Source organism: Pteronotus mesoamericanus, unplaced genomic scaffold (genome assembly GCF_021234165.1).
Source record: "Pteronotus mesoamericanus isolate MK-2021 breed Mesoamerican mustached bat unplaced genomic scaffold, CSHL_Meso_final contig_58, whole genome shotgun sequence".
NCBI classification, from domain to species: Eukaryota; Metazoa; Chordata; class Mammalia; order Chiroptera; family Mormoopidae; genus Pteronotus; species Pteronotus mesoamericanus.
In genome coordinates, this window is record NW_026555205.1 from 4,903,000 (window position 1) to 4,915,834 (window position 12,835).

General features: G+C 38.9%; 1 pseudogene; it reads right to left on the reverse strand.

The window, feature by feature from the left end:
* Positions 1 to 1,884: 1,884 nt before the first annotated feature.
* LOC129076214 (40S ribosomal protein S13-like) overlaps positions 1,885 to 12,835 on the reverse strand; it is an 81,790-nt pseudogene continuing 70,839 nt past the window's right edge.

Genomic DNA, 12,835 nt, shown 5'->3' on the forward strand with positions numbered 1-12,835 from the left:
ATTTGGTTTTTTTCATGTTTTTGACCAATGGAGATGGCCACAATGGATAATAATATTTAGATCAGGAAAAATCAACAAGCATTTGTTAGACACGAATGTGGCCACTACCCTATCAGGTGCTAGAGGAAGTTCCAAGAGTATTTTAAGAGACAGTTTCTGTCCACAAGGAACTTGAAGTCTAGTTGGGGCAAAGCAAATCAGTACATGAAACAATTAAAGAATTATAATATATAGTAATATTATGAATTGTTACAAGGCTAAATTATGCCCACTAGCAAATATGACAGCATGAGGATAAAATCAGTGTAGGTTGAAATTAGGGGAGGCTTCAAGTAGAGCTGGGACTTCTTTCTGGCATTAAATTATGGGAAAAATAGGAATAGGTCTAGAAGGGAAGGGTCTCAAAGGGGGGAAAGGAGACATATGCAATAACTTTGAGAAGATTTATTTTTACTTATGTATTATTAGGCAGTAATATTTATCTTCTCTAATATCTCTAAAAAGTTTTTTCCCTTTATATCTTCCTAATATAACAACCTTTTCTGAGTGGATTATTTTTTCTTGCTGACAGTGCAGTAAATTTTCTGTTGCTTTGCAGAATGGGAACTGCCGTTTACTAAATCAACTCTTCTCTATTCTGTGCTCCTTTGGTGCCAAGTCTTAATACAAATAGATTGGTTTCCCCCATTGAGCTCTTACTTTCCATTTGAAGCTGATGAGTATGAGACTGAGAGCCTGACCCAGTCATTGTCAATATAAAAGGTTTCCTCCTTATTACCACAATTTAATTACTAGGGGAAAATATCAATTAACGAACTGACAGTGTCCAGAGGAGAGGGGAAGGGGGATAATGGGGGAAAGAAGGGGAAGGGTCAAGTCAAGGAACATGTATAAAGGACCCATGGTCATGGTCAACAGGGTGGGAATAGACGGTGGGAGTGGGGGCAGGGCAGGGGAGAGCAACAGGGGAAAATTAAAACAACTATAATTGAACAACAATGAAAAAAATGAAGATGAGTAACTCATGATAAATAAAGAAAGGAAACAGGATTTAAAATCATTTCAACAAAACCATGCTGTCTGAGCAAATTAAAACCTTTTTTTCCCCCATTTAATCTTCTTTGGTGCGGTAAAGTGAAGGTGGTGGGATGATTAGTGTTGTTTATATTAAATTTAATTAATAGGAATTCATAGCAATGTTCCACAAAGAATGTACATGTTAAGAAAACATGTTGTTATAGGACTATCACTTCAAATATTTGGTTTCAATTCAATGAAAAATTTAGCCAAGTTATTAGACTTTATGGGTCACCCTGGAAGTCCTTTATAGACATGGCTGGACTCAGTACATCAGACTTCAGAGTGGTTTTCTAGTACTGGCCCTGGAGATAAATTTTGTAATGTAGTCATTGCCTCCCTGAATCCATTGGGAGAAGATGTCAGCTGCTCACCATGTGTTGTGATGCAATATGGGAAAACCAGGAATACCCCTTGCACCCAATTCACCCTAAAGTATTCCCCTCTTCTTTTTATTGTCACAAATCTACAATGTTCTTCACTCATGCATTCATGCCTTGGTGGTAGGATTTTACATCTCTAGAGACCCTGAGCTAAATTGCATCTACCCCTTAGGTGAGATCTTATGGCTCCATTCAGCTTTTAACACTTTAATGTAAATGAGCTTATCTTATTGTGCGTGATGATTTTTTTCATGATAACATCAATTTTAAATTTTTGGATATGAAATCTATACTGTAATTTATATGTATTTAATCTTGTATACATAAGAAAGTATACAAAACATGCATATTGTTGAGTACTACTAATAAAAGGAACACCAATCTATCCACTATCCAGACTAAGAAATAGAATGTAACTAAAATCTTTTTTTTTCTAGTTAAACAATGGTTTTATTGCTTGAGTAGACATTTTATGCAACCAGGGCAGAGGCTGTGGATGACTGGTATTCCCAACTGGGAGGGAGGACTCATTTGGTCTTATAGTATCAAGCCAACGGGTGAATACAGCTCTTGATCAGAATTAGATGGAATTTAGCATCCTTATCCTTTCTGTTCCTCTCAAGATGCTTTCTAACAGCAACAGCTTTCTTAACTAAACGGTAGAGATTCTCAGGAAGGTCAGGAGCAAGTTCTTTGGACCTAAGAATTCTCAAGATTTTATTGCCTGTCACAAAACGTGCTTGTTCAATGCCATGTGAGTCTCTCAGGATCACACTGATTTATGAGGGAGTCAGGCCCTTCTTGGCCACTTTGTAGATCTGCTCCTTCATGTCGTCAGATGTCAATTTCAGCCAGGTGGGGATACTGCAGTGGTAGGGCAGAGCCGATTGAGACAGGCATAGAACAGTGCCTACCACAGAGTTAGCATTTAATAATTAAATATTATTTTTATCCAAGAGTCTTGATGTGGGCCAAGCTCATATTCAGGGCTTTTCTTTTTCTGGTTTCACATAAACCCTCTCCTTTGGGGTTAATAATTTTTAGGCCCAGTATCATTACCATTATTTTTCCCCTCTTTTCTTTATTAAAGTCTGCTTTCAGGCCAGCTTTTAAAGCTACACAAAAGTTTAATTATACTTTTATAAATTTTTAAATTTTTATTCTTCAAATATATTTGTCTCCATTTTCCTGCCATAACTTTCCCCTACCCACTCTTCCTCAATCCTTCCCAACTTTGGCTTTGTACATGGGTCCTGTATAGATGTTCCTTGATTTGACCCTTCCACTTCTTTTCCCCTTGACCCCCTCCTTCCTCCCCTCTCTTTACTGCCAGTTTGTTTTTTTCTATCAATGTTGCTGGTTACATTTTTCTTGCTTGTTTGTTTTGCTGATTAGGTTCCACTTATAGGTGAGCTCATGTATTTGTTCTTCTCCCCCTGGTTTATTTCATAGCATGATGCTCTTGAGTTCCACCATGCTGTCACAAAGGATAGTAGCTCCTTATTTCTTTCTGCTGCATAGTATTCCATTGTGTAAAAGTACCACAGTGTTATGATCCATTCATTTATTGATGGGCACTTAGGTTGCTTCCAGCACTTGGTTATTGTAGATTGTGCTGCCATGTACATTGGGGTACATAGGTTCTTCTGAATTGGTGTTTTGAGATTCTTATGGTATAATTAGGGCAGTGGAATTGCTGGGTCAAAAGGCAGTTCCATTTTTAGCCTTTTGAGAAAATTCCATACTGTTTTCCACAGTGGCTGCACCAGTCTGCACTCCCACCAACAGTGTAATAGGCTTCCCTTTTCTCCACAGCCTCGCCAGCACTTGTTGTTTGTTGATTTGTTTATGATGGCCATTCTGACTGGTGTGAAGTGGTATCTCATTGTGGTTTTAATTTGCATTTCTCTGATAGCTAGTGATGCTGAACATCCTTTCATATGTCGCTGAGCCCTCTGCATGTCCTCTTTGGAGAAGTGTCTGTTCAGGTCCTATGCCCACTTTTCAATTGGATTGTATATCTTCCTGGAGTGGAGTTGTATGAGTTCTTTATATATTTTGGAGATTAAACCATTGTCTGAGGTGTCATGGACAAACATATTTTCCTATACAGTTAGTTCCCTTTTCATTTTGCTGATGTTTTTCTTAGCTGTGTAGAAGCTTCTTATTTTGATGAAGTCCCATTTGTTTATTCTTTCCTTTATGTCCCTTGCTCTAGAGGACATATCAGTGAAAATATTGCTGCGTGGAACATCTGAAAGTTACCTGACTAGGTTCTCCTCTGAGGCCTTTATGGTGTTGTAAATTATATTTAAGTCTTTCATACATCTTGAGTTTACTTTTGTGTATGGTGTAAGTTGGTGGTCGAATTTCAATTTCTTATATGTAGCTGTCCAGCTCTCCCAACACCATTTGTTCAAGAGGCTATTTTTACTCCATTTTATGCTTCTGTCCCCTTTATTGAATATTAATTGACCACAGAGACATGGGTTTATTTCTGGGCTCTCTATACTATTCCATTGATCTATGTGTCTGTTTTTATGTCAGTACCAGACTGTTTTGATTACAGTGGCTTTCTAATACAGTTTGATGTTAGGTATTGTGATCCCTCCTACTTTGTTCTTCTTTCTCAAAATTTCTGCAGCTACTTGGGGTCCTTTATAGTTCCATATAAATTTTAAAATATTTGTTCTATATCTGTGAAATACATCACTGGTATTTTCATAGAGATTTTGTTGAATCTATAAATTACTTTGGGTAGTATGGACTTTGTGATGATGTTCATTCTTCCAATCCATGAACACAGTATATGTTTCCATTTATTTGTGTCCTCCTTAATTTATTTCTTCAGTGTTGTGTAGTTTTCTGAGCACAGGTTATTTATCTCCTTGGTTAAATTTATTCCTGGGTACTTTATTTTTCTTGTTGCTAAAGCAAATTGGATTTTTTTTCCTGATTTGTGATTCTGATATTTCCTTGTTGGTGTACAAAAATTCCTTAGATCTGAATATTGACTTTGTATCCCACTGTTTTTGCCAAATTCACTTATTAGGTCAAGTAATCTTTTGGAGGAGTATATAGGGTTTTCTATGTATAGTATCTTGTCAACTGCAAACAATGACAGTTTTACTTCCTCCTTTCCAATTTGCATGTCTTTTATTTCTCTTTCTTGTCTGATCACTGTCTCTAGGACTTCCAATTCTGTATATAATAGAAGTGGAAACATGGATAACCTTGTTGTGTCCCTGATCTTAGTGGGAAAGCTTTAGTTTTTGCCCATCGAGTATGAGGTTGGCTGTAGGTTTTTCATACATGGCCTTGATTATGTGGACGTATTCCCCTTTTACTCCCACTTTGCTGAGTGTTTCTATCATAAATGGATATTATACCTCATTAAATGCTTTTTCCACATCTGTTGGTATAATCATGTGGTTTTGGTCTTTCCTTTTGTTTACATGCTGTGTCATGTTAATTGATTTGCGGATATTGAACCATCCTTGCATCCCTGGGATGAATCCCACTTGATCATGGTGGATAATCTTTTTAATGTATAGCTGGATGCCATTTGCCAATATTTTGTGGAGGATTTTAGCGTCTATGTTCATCAACAATATTGTCCTGTAGTTTTTTTTCTTGGTTGTGTCTTTATCTGGTTTTGGGATTAGGATGATGCTGGCCTCATAAAAGGAGTTTGGGAGTCTTCCCTCTTCTAGGATTGTTTGGAATAGTCTAAGAAGGACAGGGGATAGCTTTTCCTTAAATGTTTTGTATAATTCTCCCGTGAAACCATCCAGCCCAGGGCTTTTGTGTGATGGGAGTTTTTTGATTACTGCTTCAATTTCACCAGATGTTATCGACTGTTCAGGCTTTGTGCTGCTTCTTCATTCAGTGTTTGAAGGCTATATTTTTCTAAAAATTTGTCCATTTCATCGAGGTTTTCAAGTTTCTAGGCATATAATTGCTCATAATAATTTCTTACAATCTTTTGTATTTCTGTGGTATCAGTTGTTATTTATTTTTCCTCTTTCATTTCCGATGTTATTTATTTTGGTCCTCTCCATTTTTTTCTTGATGAGTCTGCTTAGAGGCTTGTCCATTTTGTTTATTTTTTCAAAGAACCAACTCCTGGATTAGTTGATCATTTGAATTGTTCTTTTAGTCTCTATTTCATTCAGTTATGTTCTGATTTTGATTATTTCCTTCTTTTTACTTGCTCTGGGCTTTGTTTGTTGTTTCTCCAGTCCTTGGAGCTGGAGGGTCAGGTCTTTTATTTGAAATGTTTCTATCATTTTTATGTAGGCCTGAATTGCTATGTACTTCCCTCTCATGACTGCCTTTGCAGTATCCCATAGGTTTTGGACTCTTGTGTGTTCATTTTCATTTGTTTCCAGAAATTTTTTGATTTCTTCTTTGATCTCGTTATTGATCCATTCATTGTTTAATAGTGTACTATTCACTCTCCATGATTTTGAATGTTTTTGACTTTTTCCCTTGAGGTTGGTTTTTAGTTCCAAGCTCTTGTGGTTTGCGAAAATTCTTGTTATGATTTCAGTGTTGCTGAATTCGTTGAGTCTTGTTTTTTGTACCGGCATGTGGTGTATGTTTGAAAATGTTCCATGAGCATTTGAAAAGAATGTGTATTTTGCCTCTTTGGGATGAAAGGTTCTATAGATGACCATTAAATCTATTTGATTTCATGCATTATTTAGTTCCACAATATCCGTGTTAATATTTTTTTGGAAGACCTATCCATTGTTGACTTGGGGTATTGAAATCCCCTACTATCAGTATGTTACTGTGTGTATCTTTCTTGACATCCTCCAAGATTTTCCTTGTGTATTTGGGTGCTCCTATTTTGGGTGCATACAGGTTTACAATATTTATGTCCTCTTAATTGATTCTTCTTTTGACAATTATGAAGTGCCCTTCTTGGTTTCTTTATATGGCCTTTGTTTTTAAATCTTTTTTTTTTTCTGGTATAAGTATTGGTACACCTGCTTTTGTTTTCTTTCTGTTTACTTGGAATATTTTTTTCCATCCGTTTATTTCCAGTCTGTGTAGGTTTGTTGTTCCGAGGTGGGTCTCTTGTAGGCAGTATATGTGCAGGTCATGTTTTTTAAATCCATTCATTTAACCTATGTCTTTTGATTGGGGCATTTATCCATTTACATTTAAAGTTCTTATTGATAGGTACTTATTCTCCCCCCTCATTGTACCTGTCATATCTCTTTCTTACTCTTTTTCTTCATCTTCTTAAAGCAGCCCCTTTAGCATATCTTGTAGTGCTGGTTTAGTGGAGGTGTATTCTTTTAGCCTTCTTTTGTCTGGGAAACTCCTCACAGTGCGTTCCACTCCATTGAGAGCCTTGTTGGGTAGACTAGTTTGGTTGCAGGTCTTTGCTTTTCATGATTTGGAATATTTCTTGCCATTCCCTTCTGGCTTGCAGGGTTTCTGTTGAGAAGTCAGTTGCTAGCTGTATCCAGGCTCTCATTACTACCTGTTTCTCCCTTGCTTCCATTAGGATTCTGTTTGCCTTTGACATTTGCCATTTAAATCATGATGTGTCTTGGAGTGAGCCTCATTGGGTTTCTCTTGAATAGGACCCTTTTTGCTTCCTGGACTTGCATGACTTGTTCTCTCCTCCAGTTAGGGAAGTTTTCCATCATTACTTTTTCAAACATGTTCTCCTTCCCTTACTCCTCTTCTTCTCCTTCTGGTAACTTTATTATATAGATATTATTACTTTCCAGGTTGTCCTGCATTTCCCTCAATGCCTCTTCATTCTTTTTGAGTCTTATTTTCATTTTCTTGCTCTTTCTGGGAGTTTTTTCTACCTTGTTCTGCAGCTCACTGATTCGATCCTCTGATTCATCGAGCCTGTTTTTGATTCCTTTTACTGAGATTTTCAGTTCAGAAATTGTATTCTTCATTTCCTCTTGCCTCTTACTGATAGTTTCCATGTCTTTTTGCATGCTGATATTATTTGCAATAAGTTCCTCATAGTTTCCCTGTAGTTTTTCATAATTCTCTTAGAGCTTACTGAGCTCAGTGAGCTTCTTTAGAACCGTTGTTTAGTAGTCAATATCTGATAGTTTACTTTGCCTCTGTTTCATTTAGTTCTCTTTATTGGGATTCCTCCCTTTACTGTGATTGGCGTGTGTGTTTTTTTCCTTCCCATTAATTTTAAGGCTCTTCCTTTTTTGTATTCTACTTCTTAAATTCATCTGTCTTGACTTTGTGACTTTGTGGTGTCAAGTTTTATGTTAGGAGACCACTTTTTCTTTCTTTCTGGATCTGCCTCTGATGAATCAGCTGCTGCTCCCGTCTGACCTCAACTGGTCTTTAAGAAACTTCCAGGAATCTATTGTCTCTGTTAGTCTTCTCCAGTTGACTTTCCCCCCAGCATTCAGGGTGGGGCAGAGTCCCTCCTGTGGGCAGGGTTATTGAGTCCTCTCATGATGCTGCCATCCAGGGGAGTAGCCTGCCTTAGCAAGATGGCTGCTGCTTAATAGGGGAGGAGTCAGCACAGGGATCCCCCTGCCTACTCCTTCAGTTCTCTTCCCAAAGCCTCCATTAACAGACTCTCCTCAAGCCTCTCTAGACCACTCTGTGTCCCCTTTAGCCAGGGATCTACTATCTGTGACTGCCACTCTGTAATCAGCCCCTGGGCCTGTGCAATTCTGTGCCGGGGCTGAGGTTACTGGGAGCATCACTATCGTGTTGTTTTACACTGCTGCTGCTCAGTGGAGTGGTCTGCCTGAGCAAAAGGGCAGCTACGGGTTATAGGGTGAGTCAGCACTGGGACCTCACTGTTCATTCTCTCAGTTCTTTCCCAAAAGCCTCCATCTCTAGTCTCTCCTCAGGTTGCTCCAGCCCACTCTGTCCCTGCCTCTGGTGGATCCCTGGGTAAGTGGCTGCCACTATAAATTTTTGCATTGGTCATTTAAGTGGCTCCCTGAATCTCCAGCCACTTGTCTCTGTCACAGAACAACCCTGCCGCTTTTCACAGCTGGCTGATATCAGTGTGCTTTTTGGGCTCTGGTGCTGTAGGCTGGAGATCCCCACTTATGGTTTAGACCTTGCTCTTCTCAGGGGGATCCAGCTGGCTGTTTCAATATCCCTCTGGTGCTGCCACCTGTGGGTTCGTATTCTACCTTCTCGAGCCTCTACTGCACTCCTTACCAGTTAGGTTGTGCCAAAGCCAATTCCTCTGTCTTTCTGAGGTTTTAACACTCCTCTCACACCATTGTTCAATTATCTTCCATGTGACCTCTCCACAATTTATTCGTAATTGTGGAAATTGGTCCTGGGTGGAGGTCAGTATGACTTCCACTCACTCCTCCACCATCTTGAAGTCCCCTAAAGCCACTTTTATCTTGTTGATTTTCTTTCTGATGTTCTATCCATTGATGTCAATGAGGTGTTAAAATCCACTACTATTACTGTATAACTGTTGATCTCTCCATTTATGTCCATCAAGATTTTTTTTTATGTGATTAAGCGCTCCTATTTTGGGTAAATAAATATTTACAAAGGTATATTCCCTTGTTGGATTGTTCCCTTTGTCATTATGTAGTGTTTTCCTTTGTATCTTAATATCTCATCTGTTTTAAAGTCTTATTTTCTCAGACAGAAGTAGTGGTACACCAGATTTTTTTTTCTTTTCCATTTTCTCGAATTACCTTTTTCCATCCTTTTATTTTGTGTGTGTGTCTTTTTTTCTGAATTGGGTATATTGTGGACAGCATATATATAATCATATATATATATACATATATAAGCATATATAATCATATATATACATACACATGTATATATACATTTATAAAACTATATATATGTATATATACACATATGAATGTATATATATACACATATACATATATATATATAAAATTTCTTTTTTTGTTCATTCAGCTATCTTATGTCTTTTGATTGGAGCATTTAAGCCATTTACATTTAAAGTGATTATTGACAGGTACATATTTATTGCCATTTTTTAAATAACTATGATTCTCCCTTTTTCTTTTTCTTAAAGAAGTTCCTTTAACATTTCTTTTAGTACTGGTTTCATTGTAGTGGACTCTTTTAGCTTTCTCTTTTCTAGGAAGTTCTTTAATTCTTCTTATTATTAAATGATATCTTTGTTCAGTAGAGTTGTCTTGGTTGTAGGTTGTAGCTTTTCATCACTTTGAATATCTTGTGTCCAGCCTTCCTGGTCTGTAATGTTTCTGTTGAGAAATCACCTGACAGTCTTAAGGTAGCTAATTTGTAGTTCATTGTGTTTCTCTTGCTGTTTTTTATATTCTTTTTTTGTATTTAAACTTTGGCATTTTATTTATAATGTGTCTTGAAGTGGGCCTCTTTGAGCTCATCTTGTTTTGGTGTGTCTGTGCTTTCTCTATTTCTATGTCTTTTTTCTTCACTAGGTTAAGGAAGTTTCCATTATTTCTTCATATAAGTTCTTAGTCTCTCTCTCTCTCTCTCTCTCTCTCTCTCTCTCCCCCCCCCCTCTGGTACCCCATATGATGTGAATGTTGTAACAGTTGATGTTTGTAGTGTTTCTTTTCACTGCTTTGATTGGGTATTTTCTGCTACCTTGTCACCCAAATTGTTGATTTGTTTCTTTGCTTCGTTTACCCAACTGTTGATCCCTAGTAGTGTATTCTTCATTTCAGATATTGTATCTTTATTTCTGACTGGTACTTTTTAATGAGTTCTATGTCCTTTTTTATGCTTACTATTTCTTTGTTTAGGTTCTCACTGAATTCATCCATTTTTCCATGAGTTCCTTAAGCATCCTTATAAATATCTAGTAGATCTCTTGCCTCCATTTCATTTAGGTTTTTTCCTGGAGATTTCTCCTGTTTTTGTTTGTTTGTTTGTTTTTGTTTTTTTTTCATTTGGGACATATTTCCTTGCCTCCCCATTTTGGCTGCCTATTTGTATTTGTTTCTGTGTATTACATAGATCTGCTATGTCTCCCATTCTTGGTATGGTGGCCTTATGTGCTATGTCTCCTATGGGCCTCAGTAGCACAGTCTACCTATCACCCAATCAAGGGCTCCAGAAATGTCTCTTGTGTGGGATAAGGGAGCCCTCCTGTTTTAGTTGAGTCTTGGTTGCTATTGGTCCATTCATGTGGGGGGCCGATACTCAGGCTGCTGACTTCAGGATTTACCCCACCCACAGTGTATGAGCTGCTGTGTGGGTGCTGAACACATGAAGTGGAGTTTGCCCCAGCAGATTCTCTTGCCTCCCAAAATATCCTCTTGGGTGTGCCACTGGAGCAAATTTGGTACTGTTTTGATGTTGTCTGAGGCCTGATCCTGGATGTCTTCATTCTGGGGCCTCCTGGGAAGGTTTCCATGACAGGTAAGCATCAGACACTGTCTATAACTAGCCCTAAGCTACATGTTTGGAGCTCCAAAGTGATCCACAGTTTGTGGCTGTCTTTACTGGGCCTGGATGTATGTGGGAAGGACCAAGTTGCGCACCCAGTCCAGCTTCCAACATTGATTAGCCAGGAAACAGGTCAGCAAAAGTCGCAAGGCACCCTAAGATCCACCTCTGCCTTCCTCCTTTTGCCAGCTGCCTTATAGGCTCAGTCACTGAAAAAGGCCCTGGTAGTACTCAAGTTGCATGAGATAGATTATTGGTGAGTCAACAGCTGGGGATGTGTTGTGTTCACCAGACTGATACAGATTCAAACTTGGTGTCAGTTCTAGGTCTGGGGCCACACAGCATAAGTCTCAGGGAATACCAACTCTAACCAGCTTGCATCAAGTGTCTGCAGACCTTTACAGTGGGGTGGGGTCTCAGGGAGTTGTAGGGGTGAGGCCAGCAGAGTTTATCAGGCCCAGAAAGTCCAAGGTTTTGCCATGTGAAGAGAGGGCTCTGCACATAAATGGTGTCGATAGTTGGGCATGTGAGGGGAAAATGGCTTCCGCTGTAGAGGCAAACATCTTGGATTCAGCTGGATATCCTCTAGAGGTCAAGCTTAGCAGAACAGGTCCACAGGGAGTCAGGATGTGGGGCAAGTGGATCTCTTGTGGGTGGGGGCAGTGCCTGTCAGGCTCCTGGAAACATATGGGGAATGGGTTCCACCCTAGTTGACCCCCCTGAGTCTGCCTGGACTTTTACACCAGGAACCCAAGCAGTTGACTCCTCCACAGGGTTTGTGCTTGGCGGAGCAGTGCTATAGGGAGTTGGGAGGGTTGGGTTATTTCATTCCCCTGGGCTGATGCCCTAAGGAGGAGAATGTTCCACACAAGAAAGATGACATCTGTGGGTAATGTGGGAGAGGGGCTCTGCTCAGAGACCCTGGCAGTTTTCCCTTTAGCTCTCTCTCCAGAGCCATACAACCTAATGTCTCATTTCATGACTTTAGTCTGCTCTAAGCCACCCTCCCCATGCCAGAGCCCAGGGTGAGTGGCCACAAATAAGATTTTGTGCATTGGCCTTTTAGAGGGCACCTGGTTTTCTAGCAGACTCTTTTTACTCCCTTCTGACAGACTCTCTGCTGATTTTTACAAGCAGATGTTATATGAGATCCTCTTGCTGGCTCTGGTGCTCTGGGGTGCCCTGCATGTGGTTGAACCCCACACTCCTCAGGGGGAACCTTTGCAGCTGACATATCTTTCTGGATTCTTAGCCACTGCCCATGGGAGTGGGGCCAGCCATTTTTGTGCCTCTGCCCTTCCTACCAGTCTTGATGTGGCTTCTTTGGTACATCTTTGGTTATAGGACTTCTGTTCAGTTAGTCTTCAGTTGGTTATTCAGGCTGATTGTTCTATATTTTATTTGTAATTTCAGTTTGTACCTTGGAGGAGGTGAGTGTAATTTATACCTACTCTGTCCCTATCTTTGATTCCCTAACAATCTATTTTTAAGAAAATCATACATAGGCAACAAAATTATAAACAAAAGCAAGGAAATAATTAACATAATATCCAGGATTGTGCTGACTCCTGGGGCTTGGGATGTGCTGTAGAGGTACACTAAAAGCCTATAAAATACTGGTAATGTACTATATTTTAACATGAGTAGGAGGTATAGGAGTGGTTGTTTTATTTTTTATTATTAATCTTTAAACTGTAGGCATGTTATTTATTTATTTATTTTTTCAAATACATTTGTCTCTGCTTTCGTTTAATCTCTTTTGTGTGAATAATATATTTCACAATAAAAATGAAAATAATGCTTTTGTAGCCCCACCTTATTGTATGCTAAGAGTTATTCCCCATTTGTAGACTGTCTCCCTGGTTTAGCCTTTGACTGAGACATATTTTTTTCTAACTCAATGAAAATGAAAGTTTTAAAGTATCTTTATTAGAATTGAATGTTTAAGTCAAACTTTGTCTTCTAGTTTAGGT